This window comes from Pimephales promelas, chromosome 19 (assembly GCF_988280905.1).
Source record: "Pimephales promelas chromosome 19, fPimPro1.hap1.1, whole genome shotgun sequence".
Taxonomy (NCBI): domain Eukaryota; kingdom Metazoa; phylum Chordata; class Actinopteri; order Cypriniformes; family Leuciscidae; genus Pimephales; species Pimephales promelas.
Window position 1 is genome coordinate 6,228,332 of NC_142787.1, and position 12,381 is coordinate 6,240,712.

General features: G+C 38.9%; 1 long non-coding RNA gene across 2 annotated transcripts in view; it reads right to left on the reverse strand.

The window, feature by feature from the left end:
- LOC120461893 (uncharacterized) overlaps positions 1 to 11,397 on the reverse strand; it is a 51,609-nt gene extending 40,212 nt beyond the window's left edge. Inside the window, exons 1-3 of one of the 2 annotated variants that reach the window (XR_005618268.2) lie at positions 11,151 to 11,397; positions 10,960 to 11,042; positions 10,282 to 10,769 (exon numbers count right to left, since the gene is read on the reverse strand). This is a non-coding gene — a long non-coding RNA (uncharacterized LOC120461893). Of the gene's footprint in view, positions 1 to 10,281; positions 10,770 to 10,959; positions 11,043 to 11,150 lie in introns of those variants that run through there. The other variant, XR_016147785.1, reaches the window with a different exon arrangement.
- Positions 11,398 to 12,381: the final 984 nt, after the last annotated feature.

The following is a 12,381-nucleotide window of genomic DNA, read 5'->3' on the forward strand; positions in this document are numbered from 1 at the left end:
GTTTCTGGAAGTATTCCTGGGCCCATTTAGTAATGTCATTCACACAATCATGCCGATGAGTGATGCAGTGTCGAAGACCACGGGCATCCAATAAAGGTCTTCGCCCTTGTCCCTTACGCACAGAGATTTCTCCAGTTTCTCTGAATTTTTTGATGATGTTGTGCACTGTAGATGATGAGATTTGCAAAGCCTTTGCAATTTGACATTGAGGAACATTGTTTTTAAAGTATTCCACAATCTTTTTACGCACTCTTTCACAGATTCTTTCACAGAGCATCTGCCCATCTTTACTTCTGAGAGACTCTACCTCTCTAAGACATCCCTTTTATAGCTAATCATGTTACAGACCTGATATCAATTAACTTAATTAGTTGCTATAGATGTTCTTCCACCTGAATCATTTCGAAATTTATTGCTTTTTCAACCCTTTGTTGCCCCCGTCCCAAATATTTTGAGACCTGTAGCAGGCATCAAATTTGAAATGAGCTCATTTAGTGGATTAAAGTGTAAAATTTCTTTTACATTATCTATGTTCTATTGTGATCAAATATTTACTCATGTGATTTGAAAGTCGTATAGTTTTCATTTTATTAAAATTTAAAAAATGTCCCAACTTTTCTGGAATTCGGGTTGTATATATGACCCTCCACCCGGGTCCTACTCTCCCCGCTCCGAGCGGGCCTCGAACCCGGACCACTGGCGTGAGAGTCGGGCGCTCTAGCAAGGAGGCTAAAGACCGCAGCCTCTAGCATCTGTCGCTAGAGTGCCTATTGAGATCGGGGAGTGAGGTTTACTCGCACAGCAACTACTAGCTGGCCTCCGTTACACCCACCCCCTAAACCTCACTCTCATCCGGGTCAGGGCACCAATGTAACCCCTTACACCCGGGTCCTACTTGCCCCGCTCCGAGCGGACCTCGAACATGGGTCTCCGGCGTGAGAGTCGGGCGCTCTAGCAAGGAGGCTAAAAACTGCAGCCTCTAGCATCTGTCGCATATATATCGTCTAGATAGCGAAAATACTGAACAGGCAGAGATTTAAATTTTGGAAAAACGGACTCCTCCCATTCAGCCATATAAATGTTGGCATAAGCCGGAGCAAACTTCTTGCCCATAGCTGTCCATTTGATTTGGAGGAAATTTTGGCCATTAAACTCGAAATCGTTCTGTGTCAAGCTCAATTCCAGGAGCCTCAGTAGACATCCGTCTGGTCTTCCTTCCTAGTATATAAAACTGATATAAATACTGTTCGTTTTCTCACACAAGCCGCTCGTTTCGTGTCTTAGGCCATCAATGTGTACTTACATTTACGAGTCATTAAATCATGTTTAATTTCAACTTCTCTGTACATGCTTTTTGGTGGACCCCCTTAGCATCCAGTGTATGACTGATAGACAACAACGGGTTGACTGAAAAATGTCAAAATTGAAAATACTGTGGAAACAAAGACACCTACATCTTGGATGCCCTTGGATGCCCTTGCTAAAACATATCAAAAATTAATTTCAAAGTGAACTATCACTTTAAAGCCAAATTCTTTGGCGTGTTTGCCACACGTGTTCACAACTGGTGAAACGAAGATGTTATTTCCCGTAACGCTTTTAAATCAAGCGCATCATCTCTTTACCTTTTTTTTAGGGAACAGGATTACAGTCAAGAAACCTGAGACGATTTCTGGATGAAATGGTTTTTAAATTTCCAGTACTAGAATGCATTTTTATCACTCGCCATGGTGGCAAAGCGGCATATTAATAAACTTTTTACAGAAAATATTCAGATGTAATCCCTTCATAACCATTAACATTTTCGGTTAACTAATTTAATTTCACTTTTTTTCCCCCACAGTAACTGTAATTGATTTCAGTTACATGTTAAGTAATTAAGTTACCTAACTCCATTACATGTAAAACGTTACTCCCCAAACACTGCTGGGGTCTAAATTAATGTGTGCCAATGAGACCAAAACTCATGTCATGTGTAGCCTGGTCAACAGAGTTGCATATTGATCAATTATAAGAAATATAAAAGTTTGTGATAATTATTAATAATTGACATGAGTAGTTGAAAAAATATTTTGAATGAGCTGTTTAATCCTGTTCTGTTCAGGTTCTCTGGGACCCCAGCAATAAAACATGATTATATCCAATAGAGGTGTGAGGTGCATTCATTTTCTCTATGGTGTTACAGGTTACAGTTGACTCAAAAGTATTCAACTGAATCCCAAATGACACGCACACACACACACACACGCAACCACACACACAGTTTGTGATACAATAGTGCTTTTAAAATGGTGTCGGAGCATCGGAGCCTCCGTTTCAACTGTCCCATCACTAATACGAATACCTCTATACCAGGGATGGGCAACTTTGATGATAGTGAGGGCCACAAATATTTTATTGTCACTATCCGAGAGCCAAATGTGACGTGCACTTCCACCAATGGGATATTGGAGAATTAGAGGGTACCATTTTAGAAGAAAACATATGTAGGTATGTCTTTATTACAGACTCTGCTAAATAAATCAACCTGCATGTCCATATTCAATTATTTCTTCTTTTAATGAATGAACTTTTAACATAAACAAAGACACATTACTGTGGCATTACTGTGTTTTTAATATTATTCCAGTCAAGTGCAAACATGTTGGGCTCTCAAAAAACATACAATTTTTGCACAAAACTGAAAAGTAGCCTATTAAGTAAATAAAAAACTACCATTTTAAAGGGACCAAACATATGTCTTTATTACAGACTCTGAAATGTTTAACCAACCTGCATTTCCATACTCAATTATTTTTTTATGCTTCTATTCATTGATGAACTTTTAACAAACTTTTAAAATTATTTTTTTATTATTCCAGTGTAAACATTGTGGGCTTTAAAAAAAACATTTACTGATGGAACAGAACTAAAAGTATTAAGTGAAGCATACTTTTCACAATAAGCTGCCGCTTTATCTCACCTGCAGGGGTTAAGTTTACAGTTAATGAGATACTTGTGGTTTCTCTTGCTGGCGTGCAATAGACTGGATGTCAATATCAATGTTAGTGCAGCCAATCCTCATGAGCTGAAACAGAACATCATCGCTGATCCTGTTTCTCTCTTTCGACTTGATATGTTTCATCGTGGAGAAACTGCTCTCGCAAATGTACGTGCTCCCAAACATGCTGGCCATTGACAGAGCAAAATCCCTGAGAAGTGGAAAGCGGGACTCTGGTAGTAACCTCCAAAATGAAACTCCCTTCTCACTGCGCTTTGCTTGAAAAAACGGGTCTGACTGAAGTTCGCAGAGTTCAAGCTGCAACTCGGAGGGTTGCTCGCTGACGGCAGCAGAGAGGGGGTCAGTAAATAACGCTATTCGCGGCTGCATGGCGTGGAAATCATGGAAGCGGCACTTAAACTGCTGCTGCAGTGTTTCGATGTCGGCTCTGTATTTGTGAAAAATGTTACCGCATTCAGGGACATCTCTCCGCATTTCTTCACAAGAGGGAAAGTGTGCCAAATTTTGACGATTGGACGAAAATCCTTCTTTGAAAAGCTCTAATTTAGACTGAAATGCATTCATGTGTGCATAAAGGTTGGATACAGTTTGGCCTCGCCCCTGTAACTGTGTGTTCAGGTGATTGAGGTGTGCGGTAACGTCCGTAAGGAAGGCCATATCGCAAAGGAATTCTGTGTCTCTGAGTTTTCGGGTGTAGGCACTTGTATCGCCTCGAACACTGTCCTCCAAAAACACAGGAATTTCGGCGCGCAAAGCAAAAAAACGCTCAAGACACTTTCCTCGGCTCATCCACCTAACCTCGGTGTGCATTTGTAAATCCCCATATGCCGCGTTCACTTCATCCAAAAAAGCTACAAACCTCCTGTGACTCAGAGACCTATTCCCTCCTCGGATGAGATTTGTAACTTTTGTCACCAGATCCATAACGTGACTGAAGTTAAGTGTCTTAGCACAGAGAGCCTCCTGTAAAATTAAAATAAAGATTGATTCAGCGCTAAAATCTATATCCTGTCATATTAATCTCATAAGGCCACCAATATTCATAATCATAAAAAGTGAGCTGAATAAAAAACAATTCACCTGATAGATGATACAGTGCAGTATAGGACAGTCCACCCCACTCTGTTGGAGGAGCCCGGCGAAACCTTTGTGTTTTCCTTGCATTGCAGGTGCGCCATCAGTAACGACGGCTGACAGCTTCTCAAAGCCACCATACTCATTCACAACACTGTTAACGGCGTTGAAAATATCCGTCCCTTTAGTAGTGTTGTGCAACGACACCAATTTTAAAAGTTCTTCGTGTACAACAAATGAACTGTCAATCGTTCTAGTGAAAATCAGTAGCTGGCTAATATCCATCACATCCGTGCTCTCATCCAAAGCTAACGAGAAGTATTTGCAGTCGTGCATGACTTGTTTCAATTTACCATCGACGTGATTATGGATGTCAAAAATTCTGCGTGTCACTGTGCGACGGGACAAGGAGACAGTTTCAAAGTTTTTAGCCATAACCTCGTCTCCAAATGATTTGGCCATTTCCATTGCACACCTCTTCACCATTTCACCATCTGACAAGGGCTTCTTGGCTTTAGCAAGCTCCAGCGCCACAGAGTAAGATGCCTTTAGCGCAGACTCCTGTGTAGATGTAAATCTTGTAAAAATACTCTGTTGTTGGTTGAGCTTTGCTTTCAGATCGGTTATAATAGCGGCCCTAGCAGCTCCGGTGTACTTTCCATATTTTTCCCTGTGTGTTGTATTGTAATGGCGACTTAAGTTGAAATCTTTAAAAACGGATCTTGTTTCCAAACACACTAAACACATAGGTCTACCTTTGAATTCTGTAAACAGATAGTCTGTTTCCCATCTCGCCTGAAAAGTACGATTTTCTTGGTTCAGTTTTCTTTTTTTCCCGCTCATGGTTCTCTTCATCGGTGACTGTAGTGACGCTGGTCAGAGTCGTCCGACTAAGCATGTTTTGTATGAAGGCGCCCTCTATCGGTATACTTTATCATTACATTTGGAATTGGTTCAGATGCGCAATCCGTTCTCACGCGATAAAACCTGTGAAACCAACATTTCCATGGTTTTTGAAAATTCACCCGCGGGCCGCACTGAGTGAGGAGGCGGGCCACATGCGGCCCGCGGGCCGCCAGTTGCCCATCCCTGCTCTATACTTTTACAAATAATTGATTTTCTTGGATGGGATAAATTTTCTTTTCTTTAATCTTCTGGTCAAAGTGTGCAGCCAGGGTAAATCAGAAAGCTCTAATGAGCCTGTGGGTATATTGGCTCTCGAAACATTTACATTGGATTCTATGAATCGCAATGAATCAAAATGACATCTGAAAGTGGCTAACTTAATCTCCATTAGTCATTAATTACAGTTTTATATTCATAATGGGGTGCAATATCACAATTAATAATGACTCAGAATTGGAAATCTATTTAAGCATCACATGAATTTCTGGTTATGACCCTTATAAATATAGAAAATGTGTCTGAGGAATCCTTAAAAATCACAAGGATTATTTATTTCTTTTTTCCAGTTGAGATGCTAGCATAAAAATATTGGTATAAAAGTGGCAGAACCTGTTGGAATTCCTCTGATTGGGGTAATACCTTCAAAAATAAGACAGAATAAAAAAGAAAGTACTATTTTGTACCAAGTACCAAAGTACCAGTCATAGTTGAAACCACTCACCCTCGAACCGACCCTGCTCCTTCATAAGAGATACGAGACCGGTGCGTTTTCCTGTGGCCCTCACTCATCCTGCCATAGACAGTAAAAGAAATGGACAGAGCGATCTCATTGGAACTCCATTGAGACAATTGAAGCCCGTTTTTGGCGATTTTTTAGCACTTCCGTCCCTGACGCGCAGACTCAAACAGAGCTTGACTACGTAATGTGACGAGAGCAACCCGTCTGTCTTCTAGTGCTGTGGCATGAGAAATCTGAATCATTCCCTTCCGAAACACGCAGAGGCGGAGAGTGTGCATAGGAGCTGTCTATGAGCTAGGAGAATGAGACAATTCTGCTAGGTATTAGGGCTGTGCCATATCATACCGTCCACGATAATACCGGTATAAAATTTTACATGATAAAAAATTGTCATATCGCGATATTGATGATATGATGACGTATGGCGTATTTACGTTACTTAGCGCGTGCACAACAACACAGCAGCATGTAAGCCTCCGGATCAGATCAAGATTTAGTTCCTAAAAAGGGCGCTACTTCAATAGTATGGAAGTTGTTTGAGTACAAGAGGTCAGATCTCCAACAACACAATTATTTATTTTTTTTTTTTTGTCAAATATGCATGAAAACTCGTTTCACCACTTCCCTACTAGCGTACATTTTGCATTCGCCTAATCTTCCTTCAGAGTTTCCGCAGTTCGGGTACAACAGTCAACACGATTAAACTCTTTCTAAGATGATTCAATGTTACTATTATTATATTTGTAAATAAAAGGTCTATGGTTTCGCATAACACAACTCTATCTTGCTGGACTTTATTGCTGTAACGTTAACTAAATCATGTTACTTTCTACCGGCCGGGTGTCTGTTAGAGCAAAACACTAGAGTCAGAGCACTGTTGTTCATCACGCGCACAGTAACTGAAATGTAAAACTGTTAAAAGAAAGGACTCGATAAACGATTGAACAGCTAGATGCTGTATATTATACACGACGCTACGCATCAATATTTATTTACTTTGTGCTTTGAACTGTTCAGTGCGGAGTATTCGACGCGCTGCGCGTGCGCGCTGTGACTCCGTGTTGCTTCAAGCGCATCATTCAGCGCTCGGGATGCGCATAAGCGCTGTGCGATATATTGGAGCCTTTCATATCATAATACTTTTGCGCAATGAAAGATTATTAATAGCCTTTGTTCTGTCCTATCGATCATATGTTGCTGCCTCATTAAACAGCTGTGCTATACATTTTAAACATGCCTCAATTTTATAGTAGACTATGCTATATAATAATTAATCCTTTTGATTTGTTACCTTGTTTTTTTTTCATGAATGTACAATACAAAGAGCAATGTGTAAAGTTTTACCAGATTTAGTGTTACAATTGTCTCTTATTTATTCCCCACTAAATGTTTTTTTTTCCCTAAATGTTCCAATTTTATACAATTATTGTAAATTAGGTATTGTATACCTCATTTGATGCTAATCCAAAAACTATGCAAGGCAACTGTTACATTTTGAAGGTTTGTTTGGATTGCCGCTGTTTGTTTAAATTTTTTGTACTTCAAAGTTTAGGTAAATTTTATTAGGTGACAATATTGTGCAGGCTTCTGAAGTTATTGTTAATATTGTTAATGTATTACTGTAGTTATTGTTAAAATAAAATGATAAGGAGTTATGTTATACTTTTTTTTTTGCACTAATGCTGCTGCCAGCCAGCTGCAATCACCAATAAAACATTGTTTCATATATATTTTTTCTATATCGTGATAAATATCATTATCGCAAATATTCTTGAAATATCGTGATATAATTTTTAGGCTATATCGCCCACCCCTACTAGGTATTCTGATTCATTATTTATTTACTATTTATTATGCTTCTTCTCCTGTCCATACGGTAATCTCGCTACTGTGCGACAGAGAGTCGCGTGGGTATGACGCAATCATTAGCCTACTTTCTTTAAAACTGCTTCTACGGGGCCATAACATAAGGTAATGGAGCATTTTATATATTGTCGTGTTTCTTTAGAAATAAATAAAGGACAAATGGAGTCTTCAAACGCCTCAGATGTAAAGTTATTCGCTGTCAAAGTGATGCCAAAATGAATGGGAGTCAATGGAAATGCTAACGCAAGTGAAGTTCTGCTACAAGATGGCAGCTCCCGCGAGGCTTCAACTTCCAGTCGATGGATTACCCCCTTGCATCCTGCTCACCACAGTAAACATAATGAATGGCGACTGTAGAACGCGAAAGCCGAATCCCGGACATTTTGGGCAATCTCGAAACACATGGCTAATAATATATAGACCAGTTTTTTTTTTTTTATCCATACCTGGATTATAATGCATTCAGTGATTGAACAGTTTAGCATGCAACAACTTCAGTGTTTTACATATACTTTATTAATATAATTTTATAAATATATGTTAAGCCTGTTCTTCATTTGTTCAACAACAAAATCTTGGCAGAAAAAGACGGAGAAACAGAACTGTCAAAATGCATCAAGAAAAAAATCCTGGACTACCTGAATGAGAAATTTGATGATCCACTGACTCAAGAGTTGCTTGACATGGCTTCTGCAGTTGATCCCAGATTCAAGCTCAAGTACGTCAATGAAAACAGAGTTGAAGCTGTCAAGATTCGTTTGAGAACTGAAATGGCATCAGTATCTACAGTAAAGGTAATAATCTTGTTTCATTCTCAGTATTTATTTAAAATGAATAAATAGTCCTTACTATTCTAGAGTACAACATTATATTTTATTAGTTAAACTACATTTTTTACTTTGTTTAATTAAAAGCCTCCACCATCTGTGACCGTAAGAGTGGAAGCAGCAGATGACCAAAATGCACCCATTGCACCAGCACTAAAGAAGACCAAAAAAAACACTGGGCAGCTTCTTTAAAGTTGATAAGGACCAGAGGCCAGCATCGCCATCTCTCTCCAATGTCTAAGACATGACCATTACTGCTGAGCTACAGTCTTATTTTCTCTCTGCTTCTGTTGATAGTGAAGAGGATCCTTTGGTCTGGTGGAAGGAACATGCAAAACAATTCCCAGCACTATCCAAGTTGGCACAAAAGCATTTGTGCATTTCTGCCACAAGCTCTCCCTCGGAAAGAGTGTTCAGCACTGGAGGAAACATTGTAAATTGTTTGCGTGCATCCCTGAAAGTGTGGACAGGCTTGTGTTCCTTGCCAAAAATCTTTGAAATCCTAACTTGATGTTGTTGTTCATTCCTGAAATCTTTAAAATCCTAACCTGATGTGTTGGTCATTCCTGAAAACTTGAAGTATTTTTTATGGCTTGTGTTCTAGGCCAAAATACTTGATGAGGCAATCACTAGAGTTGAGCCGGATACTCGGCTGAAACGAGTATCCGGTACGGATAAAGCACTTTTGTCGAGTACAAATATTATACGAGTAATACGAGTCAATATCTGTGCTCGGATAAAAAAAAAAAAGAAGAAAGTAGGCTAATGTTGAAATTAGGGCTGAGCGATATATCAATATAAAGAATATATATATATATATATATATATATATATATATATATATATATATTAAATGTGATATGTAATTAGAGTTTGCGCTGCACGCCTTGCTCCAAGCAAGCTGCTGAGTGCTGACCCAGAGCTCTCTGCACTGCTCCCCGCGCCCCAGTCACTCCTTTTCCACTTTGCGTGCTTGATTAAAGCATGTTATGTTATAACATGAAATAAAGTCTTTCACCTCAGCAAAACGGACTTTGTCCTGTCAGCCGTTATACTGTAACGTTAGTCGTAGCGCACACTCAATTGCACGCGCAAATGTGGCGGCGCGCGCTGGATCGCCTCACTGTATATAAAGTGCAAAAGAAACTACGAGCATGCAACACCGTTACGTTGTAAATAACACGAAATAAAAACAAAGCAGGTATGATTTTAATTCTATTCACCAGGAGCAGTTTCAATGTTTCATTAACAGTATTGTGTATTCACCAAGGTAACTGTCATGTCTATATTAACCCCTTAATGTCCCTATTTTTCTTTGTGTTATTTTTTATATTTTTTAAATGAATGTAATGGCTCATACCAACGTTGTATTAACAAAATAAATAAACCAATTAATAAATCACAATTACAATTCCAAGGGAATAATCTGCAATTAAGATTTTTGTCATATAATCATGCAGCCATAAGGTGAAGAAACCTGTTTATTATTTATTCATTTGATTTAGCAAATGTTCAAGTTTCAATAAAACTACTTGTGACATGTCATATTTGGCTTTGACTGAACGTTTGCTCTCACTTTGCAGAAAAAATATTGGGATATATTTTGTATATTGAAATTCAGCCTAAATCGGGATGTGACTATTGGTCCATATCACCCAGCCGTAGTTGAGATGAAAACTCTTGTTCGTTACATTTTACTTCAGCTCAATGCTGATGCTGTCATGTAAATAGTTTTCTTATCAGCAATAAATATAACAATTTCTGATCAACCCATATCAATTGTATGCTTAAAATAACATACCGGTTAAAGCCCCGCCCATTTCAAGACTACCCGACCCACTTCCGGGTTTAGGCTCCGCCCAGTCCGAGTACAGATACAGATACAGATAATTCATATGGTTATACAGATACAGATACAGATAATGCTGTACTCGCTCATCCCTAGCAATCACAGTTTTTTTTTCTTTTTTCTACAGGTTATCTTGAGTTTTGCCATTGTTTTAATTTTAGTTTTAGTATAACAATTAGATGTAGCCGTTCAAATGTTATATCAGGAAATAAGACACAGCCATAGCATCTAAAGAAAAAAAGGGGTTCTTTAATTCCTGACTGAGCCTCAAAAGAGACACAGCATTAATGTATATTTTTGTTCAGGAGAAAAGCAGTTTTATAAAAACATTCCAATAAGTGAAATTGGCAAAACAAAATTAACTGTCAAAACTGACTCTAATGAGTGCAGAAAACAAATTAATAAGATCCTTACAAAACAGCTAGAAAAGATGTTTTTTTTACATTGATAATCTCTAAAAAACAAATAAAATGAGTGCCAAAAACAACGGTAGTGGCCTGTATGTGCCTAAATAAAGAAATAAAACAGCATAGATGAGAAATCTGCACATTTCACCTCATGAATACATTACAATCCACAGTTTGAACCCTTCTATTGAAATCAAACAGTAAGAAAATAGTATACATTTGAACAAAAGTACACATATTCTCATAAATTATACATAAACACTTTAGGAGAAGAAAATTATCAAACTCACTCTTATTGAGACTTTGAAGCACACAGAAAAAGCTCATGTAGTAGCTGGAGCACGTGCAATATCACGTGTGGCTGTTCTCCCCTCTAACACGGCATAGAGAACAATAATTACTCAATGTTACATTAATATACGAAATAAACAGTGTTATTTAACATTTCAACAACTTTTTGTAACATTACAGATTAACTCACGCTCAATCTTCCTCGACGTCTCTGAATTCCCTTCCCCCACGGAAGATCTCTCACGTGCAGGAACACCACACTCGTATAAGCAACCAAATCAACCATAGACTCCACACTACCACACGACTGTCACCACAGATTCACAAGTCAATATTAAACTGGAAATGTTCTTTCCTTAACAGTTTAATCGACTATATCTCCCTCTGTGTGACTGTCAAACTGCGCTCTCTTTCAGTCTGACGTGTTCTCTCTTATCTGCGCATGCGCACACTCTTAAAGGGGACAGCGCGCGCAGCTGAGTCAAAGGAAACATAAGGGCAAATCACCAGGGAAATTAATCAAACATTTACACTTACTTCAGATTCACTCAAAACTTGAGCAATAATTATATCAAGGGGTAGTAGACACATGTTAAGCAATTGCAACAAAAGCACATTTTAGAATTCACTAGTTAACAGCACACTTGAAATAACCCCATTATCTCACTATCAATAACACATAATACAATTATACACGTCTGTAAACTTCTTGTTGCCCAAACAATTTTATCCTCAAATAAATTAAACAACAATAGCATCTGAATGATAATGTAACCCAGTTGGTTTGATAGAATAGTACCAATTTTGAAATGTTAGTTCCCCTAATAATTCCTCACAAGTAGATACAAAATACTTAAAGGTGGGGTATGTGATTTTGACCATTTTTTTAAAAATCACTTGAAATGCTATTCCTAACCCACTTACAGCCACTGAATTAGAAGCACTGAAATGAAAGTTAAGCAATTGAATCATCTGTGGAACAAGCAGGACTCGAAAAACTCCAGCCAATCATCTCCAAGACCACCTAGAATCATTGGACAGAAAATGCGTCAATCAAACGGTCGTACCATACCCCTGTTACGGTAGCCAGCCCTTCTGGGATATCCTTACTCCAGTTTTAGTGCCCCCTTTTGCATGTTTATGGACTCGATTGCTTCCTATGGTAAATGGTAAATGGACTGCATTTATATAGCGCCTTCATAGACCTAATGGCCACCAAAGCGCTTTACATATTGCCTCACATTCACCCATTCATACGCTCATTCACACACCGACGGCGGTGTCAGCCATGCAAGGCGCCAGCCAGCTCGTCGGGAGCAGCTGGGGTTAGGTGTCTTGCTCATGGACACCTCGACACTTGGCCAGGTGGAACCGAGGATTGAACCACCAACCTTTCGGTTCGTAGACAACCCACATGAACC